The sequence below is a fragment of the Somniosus microcephalus genome, chromosome 7, assembly GCF_052327205.1.
Source record: "Somniosus microcephalus isolate GS21.2 chromosome 7, FLI_Smic_1.0, whole genome shotgun sequence".
NCBI classification, from domain to species: Eukaryota; Metazoa; Chordata; class Chondrichthyes; order Squaliformes; family Somniosidae; genus Somniosus; species Somniosus microcephalus.
Genome location: NC_140993.1, coordinates 100799503 through 100825265, shown reverse-complemented (window position 1 = coordinate 100825265; position 25763 = coordinate 100799503).

Genomic DNA, 25763 nt, shown 5'->3' with positions numbered 1-25763 from the left:
GGATAAATGTGAGGTTATCCACTTTGGTGGCAAAAACAGGAAGGCAGATTATTATTTGAATAGCAATAGATTGGGAGAAGGGGAAGTGCAAAGAGACCTGGGTGTTCTTGTGCACCAGTCGCTGAAGGTAAGCATGCAGGTGCAGCAGGCGGTTAAGAAGGCAAATGGTATGTTGGCCTTCGTAGCAAGAGGGTTTGTGTACAGGAACAAGGATGTCTTGCTACAGTTGTACAGGGCCTTGGTGAGACCACACCTTGAGTACTGTGTGCAGTTTTGGTCGCCTTACCTGAGGAAGGATGTTCTTGCCATGGAAGGAGTGCAGCGAAGATTCCCCAGGCTGATACCTGGGATGGCAGGAATGACATATGAGGAGAGATTGTGTCGATTGGGCTTATACTCACTGGAGTTTAGAAGATTGAGAGGGGAACTCTTCGAAACCTATAAAATTCTGTCAGGCCTGGACAGACTAGATGCAGGAAGGGTGTTTCTGATGGCCGGGGAGTCCAGAACCAGGGGTCATAGTCTAAGGATAAGGGGTAAGCCATTTAGGACTGAAATGAGGAGGAATTTCTCCACCCAGAGAGTGGTGAACCTGTGGAATTCTCTGCCACAGAGGGCGGTGGAGGCCAGTTCATTAAATATATTCAAGAAAGAGTTGGATATATTTCTTAAGGCTAAAGGGGTCAAGGGATATGGGGAGAAGGCAGGGACAGGGTACTGAATTTGGATGATCAGCCATGATCTCATTGAATGGCGGAGCAGGCTCGAAGGGCCGAATGGCCTACTCCTGCTCCTATCTTCTATGTTTCTATGTTTCTATGTGTTCAGTCAACAGCACTCAAGTGCTTTGTAAACAATCCATTGTCCTGAGGTCACCGCCCAACCACAACTGATTGACAGCTTCAAGTGCTTAAGCCCTTGAGTCAACATTGTAGAGAGCTCGTGTAAACAAACAATCCTTTTGTTCGTCTGTTGAACTTCCTAAACCGCAGTTGATTGACAGTTTTAAGTACCTCAAGTACTTCAGCCAGTGATGGGAGATGTTTAGACAGGCTGTCTTTGTCTTCTGCCACGAGGCCTGACAGCCATTTTTGATGCCCTGGGTTTTTAAGGTACATTCCAACCAGGTTTTCTTTTAATCAAATAATCTTCGGGGGCTGCAGAAATTTTCTGAAATGTTGCGAAACCTTACATTTGCCTCAGTTACCTGGCTTTGCAGGAACTCCTTATGGTTACGGAAGGTTTCCTCCTGGCTTATTCTTCCTTGCTTCTCATCCCTTAGCTCCATGCATAACCTGCTCCCTACTACAGCCCTTGCATCTGACTGTGCCTCGGACTCCCTGAGCTCTGCCTCTAACTTAGCCACCTGCTTATCCAGCAGTTGGACTTGTCTTTGTAGATAGACGAGCCATATCACCTTTTTAATGCTGCGCCTATGCTCCTTGCCCTCCGTCCATTCTGCCGCTGCGTCCACCGGATGCTCAGCATGCAACAAGCCTAGCACCCGCTTCTTAGTGACGTTAACCTTCTTAAACAGATATGAAGAAATCCTTTCCTCCATTTGGGATCTGTCGCCAGAAGCGTTGTCCATGACTGATTTACATTCCTTTAACCCAGGTCATGCCGTTGGTCACCAAGAGATGTAAGCGGTTTTTGATCCTAGCCCAATTGCTAGACGGACGGTTCGAATCACCCCCGCCTTACGAAAGTTCCATACCCGGGAATTATTATTCAGAGTGTAAATGAATGAAGTAACGGACAGGAATGCTTCGGTGAAAAATCAAACTTATATTTATTTGGTCTAACATACACTGGCTAAAACATGCACTACGAAACAAAATCACTGTCTCTGTGGAGAATAAAATCCAGGTTACAAACAACATTCATACAGTATAAAACTGGGGACTATAACAAGCAGTAATTCCCTTGTTGCTACGGTGGACTCTAATTCCACCCCTACCAACGAATTACCCAGTCGCATAAGCCCCTTCGCCTGGCTGAAAAAAACGAAGCTCCCACCCAGAATGTCCCAAAAACTTCACTTCTGAGAAAAATCCTGAGCACTTACAGCTCACGGGTTACCGGCTTGGGACACTTGTGACCATGCTTACCACCACAAACGGTCGGTTTCAATAACTCCGCTCGGCGGCTTCTCTGGTACTTCTTGTTAGTTCGATCTTGTTGGACCGGGAGCGAGAGAGAGAGAGAGGGAAAGGATCTATCTTTATAGGAGTCTGGCTACCCCTATCTTTCCTGCCAATCTTTAAAATCCTTTTGTTTCTAAGCACTCCGGTGCTTAATCAGTGATGGGTCATCATCGGACCCATGAGTATTCCGTGATTGGATTAATGGCCCTAAGTCTGGGACATATCTTTGGTCTTTGTGTTGGGAAAAAACTGGCTCCTCTTCGGCTGGCAGAGGCTAGTGGGTTCATTGTTCTGCTTTGCTTCTGAGATGGAGGTGAGAAGTGCTTTTGCATATTAGAGTGGCTTTCTAATAAGTTAAAGTTCAATGGCCCCCTTCCTTTTTCCAGGACTGTCAGGTGAACCCATATATTCTGGATGACTGACAGTTCTTTTGTCACAGCCAACTGCCATGCGTTCTCTGGAGTTTTAACAAGCCAGTCCACCACGCATCTGCAAAGGGTGATCCCGCCACAGGGAAAACACCCTCAGCCCATAAAGTCCACAAAAATATTCTCGACTGAGTCCATTCTTTAAACAGAGACTTTGCGATCTCTTCATTGCAGTAAGACGTCTTTACTCTTATACCCAAATCCTTTTGTAATAAAGGCCAACATACCATTTGCTTTCCTAATTTCTTGCTGTAGCTGCATGTTAACTTTCAGTGATTCGTGTACAAGGACACCCAGGTCCCTCTGAACACCAACATTTCCCAATCTCACCATTTAAAAAACACTCTGCTTTTCTATTTTTCCTACCAAAATGGATAACTTCACATTTCTCCACATTATATTCCATTTGCCATGTCCTTGCCCACTCACTTAGCCTGTCTATATCCCCTTGAAGCCTCATGCATCCTCCTCATAACTTACATTCCCACCTAGCTTTGTATCATCAGCAAACTTGGATATATTACATTTGGTCCCCTCATCCAAGTCATTGATGTAGATTGTGAATAGCTGAGGCCCAAGCTATGATCCTTGCAGTACCCCACTAGTTACAGCCTGCCAACCCGAAAATGACCCACTTATTCCTACTCTCTGTTTTCTGTCTGTTAACCAATCCTCAATCCATGCAAGTCTTTTACCACCAATCACATGAGCCCTAATTTTGTTTAATAACCTCTTGCATGGCAACCTATCGAAAGCCTTTTGAAAATCCAAATACACCACATCCACTGGTTCCCCCTCAGCTATTCTGCTAGTTACAACCTCAAAAAACTCTAACAGATTCATCAAACATGATTTCCCTTTCCTAAATCTGTGTTGACTCTGCCCAATCCTACTATTATTTTCTAAGTGCCCTGTTACCACATCCTTTATAATAGAATCTAGCATTTTCCCTACTACTGATGTCAGGCTAATTGATCTGTAGTTCTCCATTTTCCCTCTCCCTCCTTTCTTAAATAACGGGGTTACATTTGCTACCTTCCAATCCGTGGGAACTAATCTAGAATCTGTGGAATTTTGGAAGATGACAACCTATGCATCCACTATCTCTATAGCCACCTCTTTTAAAACCCTAGGATGTAGGCCATCAGCTCCAGGGGATTTATTGACTTTCAGCCCCATTAATTTCTCCAGTACTATTTTTTTACTAATACTAATTTCTTTCAGTTCCTCATTCTTGCTAGACCCTTGGTTCTCCACTATTACTGGGAGGTTTTGTGCGTCTTCTTCCATGAAGACAGACACAAAGCATTTGTTTAATTTCTCTGCCATTTTCTTATTCCCTATTATAATTTCTCCTATCTCAGCCTGTAAGGGACCCATGTTTACTTTCGCTAATCTTTTCCTTTTTACATACCTATAGAAGGTTTTACAGTCTGTTTTTATGTCTCTCACAAGTTTACTCTCATATTCTATTCTCCCTTTCTTTATCAATTTCTTGGTCCTCCTTTGCTGAATTCTGCAATCCTCAGGCTTACTACTCCTTTTGGCAACATTATAAGCCTTTTCCTTCAATCTAATTCTATCTTTAGTTTCTCTTGTTAGCCATGGTTGGACCATTTTTCCTGTGATGTTTTTATTCCTTCAGCGAATGTATATTTGGAGCAAATTATGAATTATTTCTTTAAATGTTTGCCATTGCTTTTCCACTGTCATATCTTTTAATCTAGCTTCCCAACCTACCTTAGCCAACTTGCCTCTCATACCTACGTAGTTTGTTTTGTTCAGGTTTAGGGCCCTAGTTTCAGACTTAACTAAATCACCCCAAACTCAACATAATATTCTATCATGTTATGATCACTGCTCCCCAGAGGCTCCTTTACTACAAGGTTATTAATTAATCCTGTCTCATTGCACAGTACTGGATCTAAAACAACCAATTCCCTCATAGGTTCCTTGACATACTGATCTAGAAGACTATCTTGAATGCATTCCATGAACTCTTCCTCTGCACTATTTCTGCAAATTTGGTTTGCCCAGTCTATATGAAAATTAAAGTCCCTCATGTTTACTGTATTACCCTTGTTACATGTGCCTCTAATTTCCTGATTTATACTCTGCCCTACATTACAACTACTGTTTGTGGGCCTATAGACTACTCCCACTAATGTTCTCTGCCCCTTGTTGTTTCTTAGATCCACCCAAACTGATTCTACATTTTGTTTTTCCGAGCCAAGATCCTTTCTCTCTATTGTCTTTATTCCCTCCTTTATTGTCAGGGCTACCCCTCTTCCTTTTCCGTTCTGCCTATCTTTTCTAAAAGTCAACTATCCTGGAATATTTAGTTTGCAACCTTGGTCACTCTGCAACCACGTCTCTGTAATGGCTATTAAAGCAAAACCATTTATTTCTATCTGCGCTATTAATTCACCTATTTTGTTGCAAATGCTTCGTGCATTCAGATATAGTACCTTTAGCTTTAACTTTTTTCTATTTTTCCCTGATGACACTTTACTCACTAATGCCCTATTACCTTTATTAATCTTTCTGTCCCTACCTGGCCCACCCTGCTTATCTTTACCCAGATCACTACTCTGCTCTACAGCCTTGACATTTCTCCTACTGCTTTTGAACTTACGCGTTCCTGAATCCTCCCATCCCCCTTCATTAGTTTAAAGCCCTATCTACTGCCCTAGTTATTTGATTCGCCAGGACACTGGTCCCAGCCCAGTTTAAGTGGAGCCCGTACCCACGGAACAGCTCCCTCTTTCCCCAGTACTGGTGCCAGTGCCCAATGAATTGAAACCCCTGCTTCCCACACCACTCTTTGAGCCACGCATTTAAATCTCTAATCTGTTTGTCCCTATGCCAATTTGCGCGTGGCTCAGGTAACAATCCAGAGATTAACCTGTGAGGTTTTGCATTTTAATTTCAACCCTAACTCCTCAAACTCTTTCAGCAGAACCTCATTCCTAGTTCTACCTATGTTGTTGGTTCCACTTCTTCTTCTTAGGCAGTCCCTCGGAACCGAGGATGACTTGCTTCCACATTAAAAATGAGTTCTCAGGTGACTGATGAGTCCAATGCGGGACCTACAGTCTCTGTCACAGGTGGGGCAGATGGTGGTTGAAGGGGCGGGTGGGTGGGGTTCTTGGGTTAACATGCGCCCCTTCCGCTGTTTGCGCTTGGCTTACGCTTGCTCCCGGCGAAGAGACTTGAGGTGTTCGGCGCCTTCCCGGATGCTACTCCTCCACTTTGTGCGGTCTTGGGCCAGGGATTCCCAGGTGTCGGTGGGGATGTTGCACTTTTTCAAGGAGACTTTGAGGGTGTCCTTGTAGCATTTCCTCTGCCCACCTGGGGCTCTCTTGCTGTGTCGGAGCTCCAAGTAGAGCGCTTGCTTTGGGAGTCTCGTATCGAGCATGCAGACAATGTGGCCCGTCCATCAGAGCTGATCAAGCGTGGTCAAAGCTTCGATGCTGGGGATGTTGGCCTGAGCGAGAACACTGACGTTGGTGCGCCTATCCTGCCACTGGATTTGCAGGATCTTGCGGATGCAGTGTTGGTGGTACCTCTCCAGTGCTTTGAGGTGCCTGCTGTACATGATCCATGTCTCTGAAGCTTACAGGAGAGCGGGTATCACTACTGCTCTGTAGACCATGAGCTTGGTGCTGGATTTGAGATCCTGGTCTTCAAACACTCTCTTCCTCAGGCAACCGAAGGCTGCACTGGCAACTGAAGGCAGTGTTGGACTACGTCATCGATTTCTGCCCTTGTTGACAGTAAGCTCCCGAGGTATGGAAAGTGGTCCACATTGTCCAAGGCTGTAATGTATATACCTTTAAGGGGGGAACTACTTTTTACAGCTCATGTATACTGTAGTACCGGCAGTGACCACACCTGTATATAGCACTGAGTAGTAATCTGTACAGTTCAGTTCCAGAGTGAGCCACGTTGAGTAAACACCTGTTGTACCGTTCTCCTGCAGTCTGTGTCTTACTACTGATGGACACAACATTGGCGACGAGGCAAATTCGATCCTACCTGCAACTCTGCATCACCTCCCAGGGATTCGTTCCTGGAGACCAGTAGATTGGAGGTCAAGGCCATAGACCACGGGCAACCGCCCAGTCATCCAGCAGAGACTCGAGAATTGCGGGGGAGGCTGTTGAGAGCCAGGCTTGGCTTTCCAGTCGTGGTGGTCCAGTGAAACGGGCTGGCAACAGGTAGTGCGCAGACCCTTCCCGGACAGCGGCGGGCTAGAGCCCGACCGAGCAGCACAGCAAAGGGCCGAGCAGCGTCGACGGGAGAGAGAGAGAGAGGGCAGAGCGCACAGGGTGCAGCCGGTGTTCAGGGGCCGAGCAGCGTCGAGGAGAGGGAGAGAGATGCGCAGAAACCCACGAAGCGCCGCCATTGCCACGAGGACCGCCGAGAGCGGCGTTGGCAGCAGCGCAGGAGAAGCGCGCGAAACCTACAGGGCGCCGCCATTGACACGAGGACCGCCAAGAGCGGCATTGGCAGCAGCGCAGGAGAGGCGCGCGAAACCTACAGGGTGCCACCATTGCCACGAGGACCGCCGAGAGCGGCGTTGGCAGCAGCGGGGGAGGAAGGAAAGCGCGGGAGATGCCATTTTAAGCCATTTTAAACCACACCCAAAATGCCGAAGAGTGGCAGTATCACCGCATTTGACAATGAAGTTGAAGATTGGACTACATATGTCGAACGAATAGAGGTATACTGCAAGGCAAATGAGGTGTCAGATGACAAGAAAGCGCCGGTATTGTTAAATTTAATGGGTGCAAAGACATATGGCTTATTACGAAATCTAGTAACCCCAGCGAAGCCAGTGGAAAAGTGCTTTGGAGACATAGTGACGATACTACAGGAACATTTAAACCCCATACCGCTGCTGATAGCAGAAAGATTCAAGTTTCACAAACGGAACCAGCATAAGGATGCTGAATATTTAACAGAACTGCGCAAACTATCGAAACACTGCCAGTTTGGAACGGGACTGGCAGATACCTTAAGGGACAAGTTTGTGTGGGCTTCAAAGTGAAGGAACCCAGAAACGGCTTTTATCTGAAAAGGATCTTACGCTGGACAAGGTTTTCAGCATGGCAGTATCACACGAAGCAGCCGCACGGGGCGCTGCAGAGATACAACGGAGACCGCAAGAATATGGCACAAATGAAATGTCATACGGAACAGTGAAGTGCTATCGCTGCGGCAGAACAACACACGACCATAATGATTGCTGGTTTAAGGACAAAGTGTGCAGACAGTGTGGAAAAGTAGGACACATAGCAAGAGTCTGCAGGTCGGGAAAGAAAACCAGCAGCAAGAAATCTCCACAGGAGAAGTACAAGAAGGTACATAAGGTGACGGAGAGTAGTTCAGAGGAACAGAAAAGTGATACAGACTCCGGAAGCAAGGAGCTGGGTTGTCTGAAACTACATAAGGTGATCCAAACGGAGGATCATCAAACTATCTGGGTCACACTCAAGATAGCTGGAGTCCAAGTGAAAATGGAATTGGACACAGGATCAGCCCGAACAGTCATAAACCGAAGGGACTACAAGCGGCTATTCTCACATATACCCTTGAAAGATACAGAGATTGTCTTGAAGACGTACACGGGGCAAAAAGTCTACCCCAAAGGAAAAATAAGGGTGAACGTTGTACATAACAGTAAGGAAACACCAAAAATGGACATATATGTATTGCCAGATGGAGGACCACCACTACTAGGACGTGAATGGATCCGGAAGATACAGCTAGATTGGCATTCCATACAAGCACTGCCTGTAGATGCCAAAAAGGATGATGACGCCACACCTGGCCGACTGTCAAAAATGCTAACTGACGCACAAGAAGTGTTCCAGGAGGGACTTGGAACAATAAAAGCCATAATAGCGATGATCAAAATAGAGGAAAATGCAAGCCCAAAGTTTTTTAAGGCCAGACCGGTGCCTTATGCGATCCGCCCAGCCATCGAAGCAGAGCTGGAAGGTTAGGAACGTTCAGGAGTACTGTCCAAAGTGGACTGGAGCGAGTGGGCCACACCCATCGTTCCTGTAATGAAGAGGTCGTTGAGTAATACGCCTGGGGAACCAAAGAAAGTTCGCATCTGTGGGGACTTTAAGGTGACAGTGAACCCAGTCCTTCACACGGTACAATATCCGCTTCCGCGGATTAAAGATATTTTCGCCTCGCTATCTGGAGGGAAACGCTTCACTAAGATTGATCTGGCCCAGGCGTGCCTGCAAATGGAGGTAGAAGAAGCCTTGAAACAGTACCTCACGATCAACACTCATAAAGGTCTCTACCAATACAACCGGCTGGTGTTCGGGATAGCATCAGCTCCGGCTATTTGGCAAAGGGCAATGGATCAAGTCCTGCAAGGGATTCCAGGGACCCAGTGTTATTTGGATGACATCCTGGTCACGGGCGAAAATGACAGTGCACACCTTGCCAACCTGGAGCAGGTGCTCACTAGATTGAAGGAATATGGGCTCCGAGCAAATCGCCACAAATGCGAGTTTTTCCAGAAGCAGATCTCGCATTGTGGCCACGTTATTGATGAAGAGTGGTTACATAAGTCCCCTGAAAAGATTGAGGCAGTAGTCAAGGCTCCAGCACCGGAAAATGTGTCACAACTGAGGTCGTTCCTCGGGCTGGTGAACTACTACCATAAGTTCTTGCCGAATTTGTCTACAGCAGTACACCCACTGAACACCCTACTGCAAACGGGGGTACCATGGAAGTGGAATGACGAATGTAAACGAGCTTTCCAGAAGTGCAAAGAATTGATCACGTCAAAAGAGGTGTTGGCTCATTTCAACCCAGCACTACCCATTCGGTTGGCGTGTGATGCATCACCCTATGGCATTGGAGCGGTGCTGTCGCACAAGTTCCCAGACGGCTCGGAGAAGCCGGTAGCCTTTGGGTCTCGGTCACTAACCTCAGCCGAGCGTAACTATGCCCAGATTGACAGGGAGGCCATCAGCCTAGTGTGGGGAGTGAAAAAGTTCAACCACTATCTGCACGGGCAGAAGTTCACCTTGCTGACGGACCACCAACCACTTGTCTCCATCTTTAATCCAAAGAAGGGCGTGCCGGTGATGACTGCGCAACGGCTACAAAGATGGTCCCTTTTTCTAGGGGCGAACCAATATGAAATCGAGTATAAGGGCACGAAACAGCATGGACACGCTGATGGGCTATCACGCCTGCCACTGCCTACTGCAGAGGAAGCACCATCAGTGGACCCTGTCGATATATTTCATTCGACTATAATTGAACGCTTGCCAGTAACTAACGCTGATATAGAGAAGGAGACCCGAAATGACCCGACACTGACTCGAGTATATGACTTGACGGTGAAGGGATGGCCAACACATGGCGACTCACTGTTGCCAGCATGCTCATCCAGAAGAGAACAGCTGTCAGTATGCCAGGGGACCTTGATGTGTGGATCCCGAGTGGTAATTCCACCCAAGTTAAGGGAGAGAGTGCTCAATGTGCTTCAGTAAGGCCATCTAGGAGGGGTGAAAATGAAACGCCTTGCTAGGGCTTATGTGTGGTGGCCGGGGATCGATCAGCAAATCGAGGACCAGACAAAGAGCTGCTCAGGATGCCAGAAAGTCCAAAATGCACCACCACATGCCCCTCTACACCCATGGGAGTGGCCCTCATCTCCATGGCAACGGGTGCATATTGATTTTGCTGGTCCATTCATGGACTCAATGTTTCTAATAGCTGTGGATGCGCACTCGAAATGGCCTGAGGTGATCAAAATGTCGTCCACCACCATGGAGAAAACTATTGCAGTCCTATGGACCATATTTGCCAGGAACGGCTTGCCAGAGCAGATTTGCTCTGATAACGGACCACAGTTTGTGTCCGAAGAGTTTCGGAGATTCATGAAAAGGAATGGGGTAAGGCATTACACATCCGCCCCGTATCACCCAGCCACAAATGGATTGGCTGAGAGGTTCGTACAAACCTTTAAGAAAGCAGTAAGGGCCATGTGCGATGACGACATTCCACTGCAGCATAAGGTGGACAATTTCCTGTTAGCCTACAGAAATGCGACACATGCAGTCACCAACCAGACCCCAGCCATGATGTTCTTTAACCAAAGGTTGAGATCTCGTCTGGATTTGCTCAGACCAAATGTACGAAGAGATGTTGAGAATAAGCAATTCCAGCACATCAGTGAGAAGCCGACAAGGAGCTTCAATGTAGGGCAACCAGTCTTGGCCCGCGACTACTGAACAGAGAAATGGCAACCAGGAACGATATGCACACGGCAGGGGCCACTAATGTACACAGTGGATGTTGGGGAGAACATTGTGAGATGCCATGTCGACCAGATCCTAGAGTCACAGGAACGAGGCAACCCCATGTCTCGCGCGCCTGGTGATGAACCCGACATACAGGTAGCATCTACCCCAGAAACAGTAGCATCGGAAGCCGATGAACCAACTGACGACAAGGGGCCTCCGCACCAAGAACAAGACACTCAGGAAAGGCACTATCCAGAAAGGATCAGGAAGCCGCCCCAAAGACTGCATTTATAAATGGACTATTTTCAGTTAATGTGCATGTTAAAAGTGTTAATTGTTAAATGAATATTATGGTACTGTCAATCTAAAAGGGGAGGAATTGTAGTATATGTACCTTTAAGGGGAGAACTACTTTTTACAGCTCCTGTATACTGTAGTACCGGCAGTGACCACACCTGTATATAAACCCTGAGTAGGGATCTGTATGTTTAGTTTTAGAGTAACCCTCATCCAGTAAATACCTGTTGATTGTTCCTGCAGTCTCGTGTCTAGTTATTGAAGGGCACACAACATCACAAATACATGGATCTAACATAAACGAGCTTTCCAGAAGAGCAAAACGCTAATCACATTTAAAGAGGTATTGGCCCATTTCAACCCAGCACTACCAATTCGGTTGGCATGTGATGCGTCACCCTACGGCATTGGAGCGGTGCTGTCGCACAAATTCTCAGACGGCTCAGAGAGGCCAATAGCCTTTGCGTCTCGGTCACTAACCTCAGCCGAGCGTAACTATGCCCAGATTGACAGGGAGGCCCTCAGCCTAGTGTGGGGAGTGAAAAAGTTCAATCACTATCTGCACGGGCAGAAATTCACCTTGCTGACTGACCACCAGCCTCTTGTCTCCATTTTTAATCCGAAGAAGGGCGTTCCGGTGATGACTGCGCAACGACTACAAAGATGGTCACTCTTTCTAGGGGCGCACCACTATGAGATTGAATATAAGGGCACGAAACAGCATGGAAATGCTGATGGGCTATCACGCCTGCCACTGCCTACTGCGGAGGAAGCACCAGCAGTGGATCCTGTTGAAATATTTCATTCGACTATAGTTGAATACCTACCGGTAACTAACACTCGTATAGAAAAGGAGACCTGAAATGACCCAACACTGTCTCGGGTATATGATTTGACGGTGAAGGGATGGCCAGCACATGGCGACTCACTGTTGCCAGCATTGTCGACAAGAAGAGAACAGCTGTCAGTGTGCCGGGGGACGTTGATGTGTGGATCCAGAGTGGTAATTCCACCCAAGTTAAGGGATAGAGTGCTAAATGAGCTTCATGAGGGTCATCTGGGAGGGGTAAAAATGAAAAGCCTTGCCAGGGCTTATGTGTGGTGGCCGGGAATCGATAAACAAATCGAGGACCTGACCAAGAGTTGCTCAGGATGCCAGAAAGTCCAAAATGCACCACCACATGCCCCTCTACACCCATGGGAGTGGCCCTCATCTCCATGGCAACGGGTGCATGATGTTCTTTAACCGAAGGTTGAGATCTCGCCTGGATTTGCTCAGACCAAACGTACGAAGAGATGTTGAGAGTAAGCAATTCCAGCTCATCCATGAGAAGCCAACAAGGAGCTTCAATGTAGGGCAACCAGTCTTGGCCCGCGACTACCGAACAGAAAAATGGCAGCCAGGAACGATATGCACACGGCAGGGCCCACTAATGTACACAGTGGACATTGGGGAGAACATCATGAGACGCCATGCTGACCAGATCCTAGAGTCACAGGAACAAGTCAACCCGATGCCTCGCCCATACGTACCTGGTGAGGAACCCGACGTACAGGTAGCATCTACCCCAGAAACAGTAGCATCGGAAGCTGATGACCCAACCAACGACAGGGTGCCAGAATCGCCTCCGCACCAAGAGCGAGACACTCGGGAAAGGCACTATCCAGAAAGGATCAGAAAGCCTCCCCAAAGACTGAATATATAAATGGACTATTTTCAGCTAACGTTGTATGTTAAAAGTGTTAATTTTAATTAGTTTGATATTTAATTGTTAAATGAGTGTTATGGTACTGTTAATCTAAAAGGGGAGGAATTGTAATGTATATTCCTTTAAGGGGGGAACTACTTTTTACAGCTCATGTATACTGTGGTACCGGCAGTGACCACACCTGTATATAGCACTGAGTAGTAATCTGTACAGTTCAGTTCCAGAGTGAGCCACGTTGAGTAAACACCTGTTGTACCGTTCTCCTGCAGTCTGTGTCTTACTACTGATGGACACAACAAAGGCCTCGTCATGGATTTTGATAATCGAGGAGCAGTACTGTGTGGTGGGGGCCAGGTTGGTAGAGGACCTTTGAATTATGGATGTTTATTATAAGACCCATGCTCTCGTACGCTTTGGTGAAGGTGTTGATGATGGTTTGGAGTTCGGCCTCCGAGTCTGCATTCTGTAATTCGATGACAGAGGATGAGACGACCTTGGATCTGGACTGGAGATGAGGTTTGTTCTGTAAATTAGCTCTGTGGTAAACCACTGTTTGTATTCCACTGTGTACATGCCTGGACATGCCTCGGCTGACTCCTCCCACAAGTCCTAGTATAAAGGTGACTGCTCCCCAGCCCTTTGTATTTCTGGACCGGTCGACCACTCGAGGCAGACCTTCATTCTTTTGTTAATAAAAGCCTTTAGTTGCTCTCTTAACTCTCAGTCTTTTATGAGTAATTGATAGCGCATCAATTTTATTAACAAAATTTTTATAATGGAGAAGATCCTCACACCAGCATGCCTGGACTTAGATCATAGGGAGGCGGACTCATCCACCAAGTTTACTCACTGGCTTAAGTGTTTCGAAAAATTCCTGACCGCCTCCGCAGCAATCAAATCGGACGAGGACAAACTGGATGCCCTGACCTCCAAAGTGAACCACCGAGTGTACTCGGTCATCCAAGACGCGACCTCGTACGCGGATGCTATCAAGCTCCTCAAGGACCAGTACACGCGCCCAGTGAACGAAGTGTACGCCAGGCACCTTCTGGGGAGTCGTAAACAACAACCTGGGGAATCGACCGTGGAATACCTTCAGGCACTGTCTGTGCTTGGCTGGGCCTGCGGTTGTAAGGATGTAAAGGCCGCCGTGTACACAGAGGAACTTATCCGGGACGCTTTTGTAGCAGGCCACAGATCCAATTACACCCGACAGCGACTGTTGGAGCAGAGTGACCTCGACCTCAACAAGGCCTCTGAACTCGCACTATCATTGGATGCAGCCTACCGGGGCATGGATGCCTACTCCTCTGCACCGTGGATGCCGCGGGGAATGACAGCCTGGGACACGGTAGGACCGCCTCATAGCGCCGTGCCACCCCAGCCACACCCCAGCAATGGCCCAACTACTGCAGCAGTGTCCCAAGGCCAGACAGCAGTGCCCCAAGGCCAGAAATGCTACTTCTGTGGCCAGGCAAAACACCCCAGAGCGCGCTGCCCGGCGAAAAACGCGATCTGCTCGGGCTGCGGGAAGAAGGGACACTACGCTAACGTCTGCAGGGCCAAAGCCACCCCGAACCCCAGCAGCGCCGCGTGTGGGCCATGCGGGCCGCCATCTTGGGCCTCCCCGGCCATGTGCGAACCACCGGTACAGCAGCCATTTTGGACGCCTCCAGCCACATGGGGATCATGGACGCCGCCATCTTGGACGACAGCCGGAACGCAGCAGGCCCCCAACACCGCCTCATCTGATACCCGCAGCGACACACCGACCCCTACGCTGGCATCCGTTACACTGGACCAAGCGAGACCGCACCAGCTGGCCAGTTCCACAATGGACATTAAGGTAAATGGCCACGATACAATCTGCCTTTTTGACTCTGGGAGCACGGAGAGCTTCATCCACCCCGACACGGTGCGGCGTTGCTCTCTCCCAGTCCTGCCTGCGCACCAGCGGATTTCTATGGCCTCCGAGTCCCAGTCGGCGGACATCGGCGGCTACTGCGTAGTGACACTCGTAGTAGACGGGACCGTGTACGATCATTTTAAACTTCTGGTCCTGCCCGACCTCTGCGCTGCCGTCCTGCTGGGGTTAGATTTTCAGTGCCACCTTAAAAGTGTTACGATGGCGTACGGTGGACCCCTACCCCCACTCACAGTCCGCAGCCAGCAGCTCCCAAATTGCCCGCCGCGCACCAGGTGCAACCTCTCCACACTCAGAGTCACCCCCCCCCCCACTGTTTGCTAACCTCACCCCCGACTGTAAGCCCATCGCCACAAAGAGCAGGCGATACAGTGCCGGGGACAGGGTTTTCATTAAAACCGAAGTGGAGCGGCTCCTGAAGGAAGGGATTATTGAGGGCAGCACCAGCCCCTGGCGAGCCCAGGTTGTGGTCGTTAAGACCGGCGAGAAGCAGCGCCTGGTCATCGACTACAGCCAGACAATAAATCGCTACACCCTGCTGGACGCCTACCCACTCCCCCGCATAGCTGATATGGTCAACCAGATCGCGCAGTACCGCGTCTTCTCGACCATTGACCTGAAATCAGCGTACCACCAGCTCCCTATCCGCCCTGAGGACCGCCAGTATACTGCCTTTGAGGCAAACGGCCACCTCTACCACTTCCTTAGGGTTCCCTTTGGCGTCACCAACGGGGTCTCCGTCTTCCAAAGGGAGATGGACCGGATGGTAGATCAAAATGCGTTGCAGGCCACTTTCCCATATCTGGACAATGTGACCATCTGCGGCCGTGACTTGCAGGACCATGACGCAAACCTCGAAAAATTCCTCCGCACCGCCCAACTCCTGAACCTGACATATAACAAGGAGAAGTGCATATTCCGCACAAACCACCTCACCATCCTTGGCTGTGTTGTGGAACACGGAGTCATCGGCCCCGACCCCGACCGGATGCGTCCCCTTATGGAACTCCCACTGCCCCAAGGCCCTGAAGAGGTGCCTAGGGTTTTTCTCCTATTATGCCCAGTGGGTCCCCTACTATGCGGACAAGGCCCATCCGCTGATCAAGTCCACCTCTTTTCCCTTGACGGCAGAGGCCCGCTTAGCCTTCCACCGTATCAAGGAAGACATTGCCAAAGCCACCATGCACGCAGTGGACGAATCCATCCCCTTCCAGGTGGAAAGCGACGCGTCCGACTTTGCCCTGGCCGCTACCCTCAATCAGGCAGGGAGACCCGTGGCCTTCTTTTCACGAACCCTCCAAGGCCCGGAGACTAGACACTCCGCTGTTGAGGAGGAGGCCCAGGCGATTGTGGAGGCTGTGCGTCATTGGAGGCACTACCTGGCCGGAAAACGATTTACCCTGCTCACTGACCAACGTTCAGTTGCTTTCATGTTTAACAACAAGCAGAGGGGCAAAATCAAAAATGACAAGATCTTGAGGTGGAGAATCGAACTTTCCACCTACAATTACGAGATCTTGTACCGGCCCGGGAAGCTCAATGAACCCCCGGATGCGCTATCGCGTGGCACCTGCGCCAGCGCGCAGATCGATAGACTGCGGGCCCTCCACAATGACCTCTGCCACCCGGGGGTCACCAGGTTCTTCCACTTCATCAAGGCCCGCAACCTGCCTTACTCTATTGAGGAGGTCAGGACCATGACCAGGAACTGCCAAGTCTGCGCTGAGTGCAAACCGCACTTTTATAGACCAGACAGGGCCCACCTGATAAAAGCCACTCGCCCCTTCGAGCGCCTGAGCGTTGATTTTAAAGGGCCTCTCCCCTCCTCCGACCGCAATGTGTACTTCCTCAATATTATTGATGAGTACTCCCGTTTCCCGTTCGCCATCCCCTGCCCGGACATGACCAGTGCCACGGTCATTAAATGTCTGAACGACCTCTTCACCCTGTTTGGTTTCCCCAGCTATATCCATAGCGACCGGGGCTCATCGTTTATGAGCGACGAACTCCGTCAGTACCTGCTAACTAGGGGTATTGCCACAAGCAGGACCACCAGTTACAACCCCCGGGGGAACGGACAGGTGGAAAGAGAAAATGCGACAGTTTGGAAGGCCGCCCTGCTAGCCTTAAAGTCTAGGGGCCTTTGTCGAAGTTTCGACTGTTCAATAAGACTCTGTGAAACAAAGTGATCGTCAAAGGCAGACTTTATTTAACTACTTGCTAGCAAGGGGAGCTTCACGTAGGCAATGGCTATCGTGACTTCTCCGAATACATGGACAAAAACACCTCTTTTTATACACAAAGATCAAAACCTTTTATCACATGGTATGGTATTGAGACACAATTAATAACATTAAGAAAGAGATGAGTAAGGAATGTTTAAGGTCAACAAGAAGATGACTAAAGGGTCAGCAGAGCCTCAGTGTCTTAAGATAAGGTTAGTCAATAGATAATCAAAAGTCATGATGCAGGAATACCTTTAGATAAAGTTAATTAATTTTATACAATGGAGACGGTTTGTCTCTCACTTTGGTTCTGGACATTCATACGAATGTTTACAGTACATGTCCTTCGGTTATCATGCTTTTGTTCTACTAGGTTTATCTTGTTTACTGGAACTGCTTAGCCTGCAAGCTACAAAGGAGTCACATCCTCTTCCTTAAACCGCTTCCTAATATGGGCCTGCCCGTTTCCCCTTATGTTATACTGTGTGAAGCCATTTTGGCCTGTTGAAACAGTTCCAGACTCCATTTTAATATAAGAGAGTATGTGTGCTTATTTTATACTAATTTTATGTGGATATATATTTCTATGCTGATGCACTTCTACACCTTCCAACCTCCCGCTGGCAGGATGTGCTCCCCGATGTGCTCCACTCTATTCGGTCACTGCTCTGCACTGCCACTAACGCCACCCCTCATGAGAAAATGTTTGTCTTCCCAAGGAAGTCCACATCGGGGACATCGCTACCGCCATGGCTGACGTCCCCAGGGCCGGTCCTACTGAGAAGGCACGTGAGGACCCATAAAACGGACCCCCTGGTCGAGAGGGTCGACCTCCTCCACGCCAACCCCCAGTATGCTTACATTGCATACCCGGACGGGCGGGAGGACACAGTCTCCATAAGAGACCTTGCACCCTCGGGGGCCGCAGTAACCCACTACTCACTACCACCCCCCCCCCCACGATCCGATATCCAGCCCCAGCAGACGGCAGGCCTGGGCCCCGCGACCCGCTCGACATCTACGAGGACAACACGCCTGTGCCACAGCCCACGCAGGACTCGACGCCGGAAGCTCCACTACCCCTGCCGTCGCCATGCCGATCACAGCGGCAGACAAGACCTCCGGAGAGACTCCAATACACTAACTTTTAATACACTTCACCCCGCCGGACTCAATTTTAAACAAGGGGTGAATGTGGTAAACCACTGTTTGTATTCCACTGTGTACATGCCTGGACATGCCTCGGCTGACTCCTCCCACAAGTCCTAGTATAAAGGTGACTGCTCCCCAGCCCTTTGTATTTCTGGACCGGTCGACCACTCGAGGCAGACCTTCATTCTTTTGTTAATAAAAGCCTTTAGTTACTCTCTTAACTCTCAGTCTTTTATGAGTAATTGATAGCGCATCAAGCTCCACTCCAGCGGGGAGCTTACTGAGGGTGAGATGGAGCATTGCTGCAAGGAAGATCAAGAAGAGCGTTGGTGCGATGACACAACCTTGCTTGACCCCAGTCCGTACGTGAGTCTGTGGTAGATCCATTGGTCAGGATCACGGCTTGCATGTCGTCGTGAAGCAGGCAGAGGATGGTGACACACTTTTGAGGGCAGACGAATTTGTTGGTTCCTACATGGACCACGACAACTAGATCCTGCCCCTCCCGCTCCAAGTTCTTCTCCAGCCACGAGGAGACAGCCTTTACCCTGGCATCAGGCAGGCAGCACAACCTTCGGAACTCCCGGTCGCGGCTATACTGTCCCCTATCACTACCACATTCCTTTTCACACCCCCAATTGTATGGCCTCCATGGTGCCATGGTCAGTCCTTGTTCTCATCCACACAGGTAGCAAGTATCTCATACCTGTTGGTCAAAGTCAAGGGCCAAGGCTCCTCCATCACAACATCCTTGCTCCCCAACCTTCCTGAATCGTGGTCATACCCTCCTGTCCCTGACCATTGACAAACTCTGAAGTACTAGTTAATCTAAGGGGTGTAACTGCCTCCTGGAACAAAGTGTCCAGGTAACTCTCCCCCTCCCTGATGCCCTGCAATGTCTGCACCTCAGACTCCAGCTCAACAACTCTGAGCTGAAGTTCCTGAGCTGCAGACACTTACCGCAGATGTGGTTGCTCGGGATCTCGCTGGTCTCCACAAACTCCCACATGCTGCAGTTACGGCACACCTGCCCTGCTATGTCTATCTAACCTTCTTTGTTTAGTTAATTAATTATTATTATTATTTTTTCAATCAATTGTTTTATTTTTATTAATTAATTGGTTATCTAGTTTTATTTAGTCAACTCAGTAAAGTAAAGTAATAGCAAGTTACAGTTTCCAAGCTCTGAGTTTAACCCAATTTCCTAGCTTAGAGGCTAAAAGAAACTGTAATACTCACCAAACCAATCACCTACCTGCTGCCCTGTGATGCCACTCCTTGATTTTTTTCCCTGTTTTGAAGGTTCCTCGCGCTGCCCCTCTCTTTATAGCACCGCCATCGCCGCTGCTCTCACTGTTCGTGCTGCCTCTGCACACCTGTGAGAAAAGAAAGACTTGCATTTATATAGCGCCTTTCATGACCACCGGACGTCTCAAAGCGCTTTACAGTCAATTAAGTACTTTTGAAGTGGAGTCACTGTTGAACACCACCAATGAGATGCAGGACCACTACAATGAGAGTCACATGCCCACCAGGTGTGCCATAGAGCAAGAGCAAGCCATTGGAATGTTGAAGATGTGTTTAAGGGGCCTAGATAGGTCTGGAGGCGTCCTTCAGTACTTGCCAGCGAGGATCTCCAGAATAATAGTAGTGTGCTGCATTATGGACAACATTGCGCAACAGAGAGGATTGCAAGTGAAGGAGGACAAAGGTTCTCATCACTCATCTTCATATGAGGATGACATTGAAGAGGAGGAGAGGGAAGAGGAATATGAAGATGGGGCACCCATCGCCAGACCAGCTGCACACATTGCTGCCCGGATGCCCTAATAGCTCAAAGGTTCAACTAGTGGAGACTCTCGCAGGAAAACATCGCAAAAGAAATCCTCCAGCCCGCTCCCACCACCAGCGCCAATACCCACCCCTCCCTTTGCAATAAACAGTCCTTCAACCACACATACACAAATTGCACATGCACCCAATGGGTCCTGTCATGCATTGACATTCATCATGAAACAAGTGAAAGAGTGAATTGACACTCGGGACGCAATAATGGGCAAGGCGGGAAGTGGTGCTAATCAATAAATGTTATGTGTCAGTATGAGTAAAGGAAACTTAACAACATAATATTTTGTCAAACACCCATGTACATAGTCTTAACGAATTACAATAGCTTCCTCTTATGCTCCCTACCGCTTCTACATGGTGCATCCCCTGTGGCTCAGCAGAGGTAGAGGCAGGCTGCTCTGATCCCTGCCCTGACTGTTGAGATGCTTTTGGCCTATGTCCTCTGGATTTTGGAGCTCCTGAGGGCCTTGCCAATGACTGCTCCACCTGCAAGTGTGCAGGAGCAGACTCGGCCATCGGGAGATGAGGCAGCATGTCGGATACTGGCTGAGGGGCGGGCAACAGGTGAGAAGTGGGAGAGCTTTGAGTGGAGTTCCCACTTCCATGTCCCCTTTCACCATCATCCCACTCCTGGCCCAGGGCTACATCACTCCTACCACTCTTCTACAGAGCAGTTTGGTGAAGATCAGAAGTGTGTTGTAAGGCCACGGATAAGGTATCTGTCATCCTGTTTAAGGCAGCAGAAATGTTAGCATCCGAAGTCTGTACAGCCGTGCTAATGGCCTGCATGGGCTCATTTGAGAGCCATGCTCGAAGCACCATGGAGGCGACCACTCTCTCAATGGCATACATTCTCGCAATTCCCTGTGCCACCAGTTCACTAGTGATCGAGTTGGACTCCTCCATCCTCTCCGCTATTGTGGAGAGTGTGCGTGGCACATCTGTCCATACATGGCCAAGTTGCTGATACATCGCCAGCATTCTCCTTCTCAACAATAGCCCCCAGGGTTCAGCATCTGTGTCCAGCTGAGCAGAGCATAGAGAGGATTGAGCCCCACCTTAAATCTGTGTCCTGTGGTAATTGACTGGAAACAGTTTCTCCTTATTTACTCTATCAAAACCGTTCATGATTTTGAAAACCTCTACCAAATCTCCTCTTTACCGTCTCTGCTATAACCTCACCTTCTCCAGTCTCTCCGCATAACTGAACTCCCTCAGCCATGGTGCCATACTAGTAAATCTTCTCTGCACTCACTCTAAGGCCTTGACATCCTTCCTAATGTTTGGTGCCCAGAATTGAACACAATACTCCAGCTGAGGCCTAATCAGTGTTTATCAAGGTTTAGCATCACTTCCTTGCTTTTGTACTCTATGCCTCTATTAATAAAGCCAAGGATTCCATATGCTTTTTTTTTAAAAAGCTTTCTCAACTTGTTCTGCCACCTTCAAAGATTTGTGTATCTACACCCCCAGGTCTCTCTATTCCTGCACCACCTTTAAAATTATACCATTTAGTTCATATTGCCTCTCCTCATTTTTCCTACCTAAATGTATTACTTCACACTTCTCTGCATTAAATTTCATCTGGCATGTGTCTGCCCATTTCACCAGTCTGTGTCCTCTTGAAGTCTGTTACTATCCTCCTCATTGCTTATATATTTTCAAGTTTCGTGTTATCTGCAAACTTTGAAATTATGTCCTGTATACCCAAGTCGAAGTAATTAATATATATCAAAAAGAGCAGTGGTCCTTATATCAACCCCTGGGGACCAGTGTATTCTTCCCTCCAGTTTGAAAACCAACTGTTCACCACTACATTCTGTTTTGTCTTTTAGCCAATTTCATATCCACGCTGCCACGTCCCTTTAATCCCACAGGCTTTAATTTTGCTAACAAGTCTATTATGTGGTACTTTGTCAAACACCTTTTGAAATTCCACGTGTTCAACATCAACTACACTGCCCTCATCAACTCTCTGTTACTTCATCAAAAAACTTAATCAAGTTAGTCAAACACGATTTGCCTTTAACAAATCCATGCTGACTTTCATTTATTAGTCCATATTTTTCCAAATGCCAATTAATTTTATCCCAGATCATTGTCTCTAAAAGTTTCCCACCACCAACGTTAGGCTGTCTGCCCTGTAGTTGCCTGGTCTATCCCTCGCCCTCTTTTTAAACAGGACTGTAACATTTGCAATCCTCCAAACCTCCAGCACCACCCCATATTTAAGAAGATTGTGGCCAGAACCTCAACAACTTCCACCATTACTTCCCTCAGTAACCTAGGATGCATCCCAACCGGACCGGGTGACTTTTCTACTTTGAGGACTGCCAACCTTTTAAGGACCTCCTCTTTATCTATTTTTACCCTATCCAATATCACCACTACCTCACCCTTTACTGCTAAATTGGCAGTACCTTCTTCTTTAATGAAGACAGATGCAAAGTATTCACTTAGTACCGCAACCAACCCTTCTACTTCCACAAGAAGATCTCCTTTTTGGTCCCTAATTGCCCCCACCCTTCCTTTGATTACTCTTTTAATATTTATATGTTTATAAAAGACGTTTGGGTTCCCTTTTATGTTAGCCGCTAATCTATTCTCATACTCTCTCTTTGCCACTCATATTCTCTTTTTTTGATCTCCTCTGTACTTTCTATATTCAGCTTGATTCTCTACTGTATTATGAACCTTAAATTTGTTATAAGCCTCTTTTATACTATCTCATTTTAATCTCTGGCCTCATCATAGCCAGATTTACTTAACTTACTACATTACACCCATATGGCTGCCACACACTGTGCCAGTTTCCACCCCCCCCCCCACCCCCACCAACAACACCATAAAGCATCCCTACAATGACCAAGCTATTCCTTTCACACTAACCCCAATTGCTGGAGGTAACGGTATGTCTGACCATTCACTGCAAATCACTGTGCCACTTCCAAAGTACCGGACAAAAATGGGCAAAGTCGTGAAAATAAATCGTTTTATATGTGACATAAGAGCAATGGAATCTTAACAGAAACACTTCTTTAAACACCCATCTGCTTACCCTTGTGCATCTACTTCTGTGTCATTTTTCATTTACGCATGCTTCTATGAGGTGCAACCCCTGTGGCTTCGGCAGAGGTAGAGGCAGCCTGCTCCGTTCCCTGCTGCGACTGCATAGACACTTTTGGCAGACGTACTCTGGGTTTTGGAGCCTGTGATGGCCCCGCCAAAGTCTGCTCCTCCTGCGACTGTGCAGGGGCAGAATTGGCCATCGTGATCCGAGGAGGCATCTGAGGCTCTGACTGATGGTGAGGCAAGGGGGGAGAAGTGTAAGCGCTTTGATAGGAGCCCCCACTTCCATGTCCTCTCACGGGCCACCCGCACTTCCCTGCTAGCAAGGAGCTCGAGAGCACCTTGCTGCGCAGTAGTGGGGCCATGAGGACCCAAGTCTACGTTGACATTCCTCCTAGAGAGGAGGTCTATGAGCCTCTGCCATCTGTTCTCCATAGATATGTGCTCATGTGAGTGGCGCATTAGCTGCTCCATGCAGGTAGCCATCCTTTTCATGGAAGAGCATACCCTCCCCATCGCCTGTGACACGGTGGTGCTCATGTTGGAGGTGGACTTCTCCATTCTTGGCACATTTGCAGACATCACAGTTGCAAAACTTGTCAGAGCCTCCTGCACTTCTTCCTGTACCTTCAGGATCGCCCTCTTTCTAGATGGCACCTAAGGCTGAGCGTCTGCATGCAGCTGAGCGGAGCTGGAACCATCCTGTGCCCTCCCTCTCCAGTCCCTGTCTCCACAATCTCCTCTTGCTCACTTGTGAATTGTGAAACACCAGGTGACACCACTCTATCTCGCATAGGACCCACCGAGGTGTACGTATCTGCACTGGTGCTACGTGCGCTTAGGTCTGGTGATGGTACGCCCTCAGAGGCTGGAGGCTCCTCTGAGGGGTCGTCTTCCTCTTCCACCTAGACAGCGGGGGGGGGGGGGGGTGCGGCGGGGGGGGGTGGTGTTCTTGATGGACCTGTGGGAGAGTAAAGAGATGATTCAGAAATGTTATATCAAGAATGGGTAACAATACCATTGTGCACATGATTAACATTCACTGGCTGCTGACATCAGTCCCCATATGAGTGACTGTCTATGCCATGTGGCTTTATGAGATGTAATTCTGTCACCAGGTTGCTGAGATGTCCCCCTCTTTCTATCTCCCACTGCCAGCTGCTTTGCGACTCCTGAGACCTCCAGGGCGACCTCCTCTGCTGTTGTCAACATGGCGAAGGATGAAGGGCCGCCTCTGGTTCTCTCCCTCTCCCTCTTATTGTGGGCTCTCTTCTCCTACAAGGAGGGAAAGAAGAGATGTTTGAATGAGAGTGATGGCATGAGTGTAAGGAATGTGTCGGTTACATCTTTAGAGGGTGACTATGAGGGAGTGTGGTGCCAATGCCAAAGTGCCAATGCAAAGTGGCCTCCTTGTGTGTTGTTAGTTGGTAAGATTGCATTAGGATGAGAGTGAGTGTGAGGGGTGGTTAATCAGATGGAGATATAAGTATGTAGATAGAGAGGGATGGGTGGACGTGCAAGGTATGTTGATGTGAGTAATGATGTGCAGGAGTAGGCTTGGGAAGACAGAGTGATGGGGATGTGATGAGAGGCACAGCAAGATGAAGTTGAGAAATAACAACAGAAAATGCTGGAAAAACTCAGCAGGCCAGGCAACATCCATGGAGAGAAATTAGAGTCAACGTTTCGGGTGAACCCTTTTTCAAAACTGGAAAGGAAATGAAATAGATCGAAAGGCAGGGCTGCGATAGAACAAAAGAAGTAAAGAGACATTAAGAGGTATTCAAAACCAGACGAGATGGTAATAGGAGTAGTGGATGTTATGTGTTGTGTGTTCTCCTCCCACCTGTGGTGGCGCTGTCACAGGAGATAAATGGTTGGATATTCTCTCGGTTAAGTTTAGCTCTCTTTGTTCGGAACTTGCCAGAACTTCCTTTCCTCCCAATAAAGCACTTCATGTTTGAATCTCTGAGTTCTGAGTCCTAAATTGTGTCTAGGTCGAAAGGTACCGACACAACAAGTGGTGACGAGGAGCGGATGAATCTGCATACGTTACGGGTGCAGTAAGTAAACAGAAAATTTAATTTGAAATGTGAGATGGCTACTATATTAGGAAACATCGGTGGTTTTGATGAAACTGTGGAGCAATGGAGCGCATATACGGAACGTTTTGACTATTTTGTATTGGCGAATGCGGTGGCAAATGAAAAGGTCGTGCCTAGCTTTTTGAGTGTAATCGGGCCGAAGACTTTCAATTTACTTCGCAGCCTCGTGCAGCCAGATAAGCCAGGAACTAAAACATATAAGCAACTAGTGGAAATTCTTGGAGCACATTTTTCACCAAAACCTCTGGTTATTGCTGAGAGATTTAGATTTCACAAACGGAATCAAGAGGAGGGGGAATCAGTGACGATGTTTATTGCTGCTTTAAAAAGGTTGTCGGAACACTGCCAGTTCAAGGAGGTGCTGAATGACACCATTAGAGACAGACTTGTGTGAAGTTAGTGTCTCCATGGAGATGGCGGAAAAGGAGGCTCACCAGTTGAGTTCAACAGGGAGAGTTCACAAGGTGTCATCTGAGCCTAAAGGTGCGTGGAACGGCACATGTTACCGTTGTGGGAAAACGGGCCATCACGCTAATGACTGCTGGTGTACAGAGCTGGAATGCCAAAATTGTGG